Below are 3075 nucleotides of genomic sequence, written 5' to 3' on the forward strand. Positions count from 1 at the left end.
TTGTAATGAAACAAGGTGCATGATTTGTTGAATATAAAACTGATGATCTGTGCTGTAAACTTTCACTCAATCCACAATAAAAACCTTTTAAAAAATCTATATTAAAACGTTTATCACAGACTACCCAGCATGACTCCTGGTGTGGTGTTATAGACCTAGAACTGTTCTGTAGACACTTGGAAACCTTGAAAACCTTATGCATGGCTGCCAGGAGGAGTCCCATTGACTTCACAGCACTTAACAACAATCTGGCACTAAGATTTGCTTTGTAAATCACCTCATTCACTAACTAAATTCAGAGCTTCTTTGTGCCTGGAGCTATATTCCTTCAGTTCCTGGTACTTAATCTTAGGTAAGAAGCATAGTTAAGTTAGTGCTTATTGAACTGATTTATGGAGTTCTGGTGTGGTGCTGTGGGTTAATATGCCAGTCTGCAAAGCCATTTAAACTGCAAGGTGGTGGTCGGTGGTTCAAGCTCACCATCTGCTCCTCAGAAACCCTATACAGGGCTCCTATGGGTTGAATTGACTTGAGGACACTTAACAACAACATATATCTTTATTTACAGTGTAGAGATAATGACTACCTTGTAACTAATGCTTTACAGTACAACAATAACAAAAGGATGTGAATAGATGAAATGGCATCTTGCTTATATTCTCAATCTTTTTAAAAAAATTTATTCTGTAAATTATTTGAAATGAAATAACAAGGTACAACGCTCCAAGAAGATTGAACTATAATAATTGCAGATCAGACATCTATTTATAAAATTGTATCAAACCTGTATTTTGTATTAGAATTAGAGTCTTAAATTATTACATAAATCCTGAGAAAAGATACGTATGTATCTGGTAAACATCATAATAGATTTAGCCTTATATTTGATATCCCATGCCAGTAAAACTTTACTAAAGGTAATACAGAAATGGCTGCAATAATACATTGACAGAAAAATTCCAGAGGTTCAAGCCGGATTCAAAAAAGGATCTGGAATGAGGGATATCATTGCTGATGTCGAATGGATCTTGTCTGAAAGCAGAGAATACCAGAAAGATGTTTACCTGGGCTTTATTAACCACACAAAGGCTTTCAATTGTGTGAATCATGAAAAGCTATGGACAACATTGCCAAGTATGAGTATTCCTGAACACTTCATTGTGTTCATGAGGAATCTGCACATAGGGCAAGAGCCAGTTGTTCAAATATAACATGGGAACACTGAATGGTTTAAAATTAAGAAAGGTGTGCAACAGGGTTGTATTCTTTCACCATACTTATTCAACCTGCATGCTGAGCAAATAATCCGAGAAGCTGGGATATATGAAGAAAAACGTGGCATCAGGACTGGAGGAAGACTCAATAACAACGTGCAATATGTAGATGATACAACCTTGTTTGTTGAAAGTGAAGAGGACTTAAAATATTTACTGACAAAGATCAAAGACCACAGACTTCAGTATGGACTGCATTTCAATTTAAAGAAAACAAAAATCCTCACAACTGGACCAATAAACAACATTCATATCAGTGGAGAAATGATTGAAGTTGTCAAAGACTTCATTCTTCTTGGATCAACTATCAACACTCATGGAAGCAATAGTCAAGAAATCAGACAACAACGTATTGCATTAGGCAAATCTGCTGCGTTGTTTTTGTTGTTAGGTGCCATTGAGTTGGTACCTACTCATAGCAATCTATGTACACCAGAAAGAAACACTGCCTGATCCTGGGCCAATGTCACTTTCATTGCCACACTTCAGCCCATTGATGCTGCCATTTTGCCAATCCATCTCGATGGGGGTCTTCCTTTTTTTCTCTTACCTTGCTCCCTACAAAACATGATATCCTTCTCCAGCGACTGGTTCCACCTGACAATATATCCTAAGTATGAGAGACAAAGTTTGCCCATATTAGCTTACGAAGAGCACTCTGGCTGCACTTCTTCCAGCACAGATCTGTTGGTTCTTTTGGCAGCACATGACACTTCCAATATTCTCCTCCAACACCATACCTAACTCAAAAGCATCAATTCTTCTACGGTCTTCCTTATTCACTGTCCAGCTTTCCCATGCATATGAGGTTATTGAAAATACCGTGGCTTGGGTCAGGAGAACCTTAGTCTTTAAACTGACATCTTTGCTCTTCAACACTTTAAAAAGTGTTTCTCTAGCATGTTTGCCTAAGGCAATATGTCCTCTGATTTCTTGACTGCTGCTGTGTGTTGATAGTTGATCCAAGAAGAATGAAGTCCTTGACAACTTCAAACCTTTCTCAGTTGATAAGAATGTTGTTTATTGCCCAGTGTTGGGGATTTTGTTTTCTTTACGTTGAAATGCAATCTATACCAAAGACTGTGGTCTGTGATCTTCATTAGTAAATACTTTAAGTCTTCTTAACTTTAAGTAAGCAAAGTTGTATCATCTGTACATCACAGGTTGTTAATGAGTCTTCCTCCAATCCTTATGTCACGTTTTTCTTTATAGAACCCAGATTCTCAGAATATTTGCTCAACATACAGGTTGAATAAGTATGGTGAAAGAATACAACCCTGTTGCAAACCTTTCTTATTTTTAAACCATTTAGTGTTCCCATGTTCTGTTTGAGCAACTTCCTTTTGGTCCATGTATCAGGAATACTCATACTTTGTAATGTTATCCATAGCTTGTCATGATCTACACAAATGAAATCATTTGCATAGACAATAAAGCACAGGTAAACATCTTTCTGGTATTCTCTGTTTTCAGCCAACATCCATCAGACATCAGCAATGATATCCCTCACTCATTGGCCATTTCTGAATCCTACTTGAACCTCCAGAAGTTCTCTATCAATGTACTCTTGTAGCCGTTTCTGTATTACTGTTAGTAAAACTTTACTCACATGGGATATAAAAGAAACTATCTGATAATTTCCGCATTATGTTGGGTCACCTCTCTTTGGAATGGGCTCAAATGTGGATCTCTTCCTATCAGTCGGCCAGATAGTTGTCTTTCAAATTTCCTGGCATAGATGATTGAGAACCTCCAGTGCCTCCTCACTTTCTTGAAAGATTTCAATTTTTATTCCATCAAT

This window comes from Chrysochloris asiatica, unplaced genomic scaffold (genome assembly GCF_000296735.1).
Source record: "Chrysochloris asiatica unplaced genomic scaffold, ChrAsi1.0 scaffold00216, whole genome shotgun sequence".
Classification (NCBI taxonomy): domain Eukaryota; kingdom Metazoa; phylum Chordata; class Mammalia; order Afrosoricida; family Chrysochloridae; genus Chrysochloris; species Chrysochloris asiatica.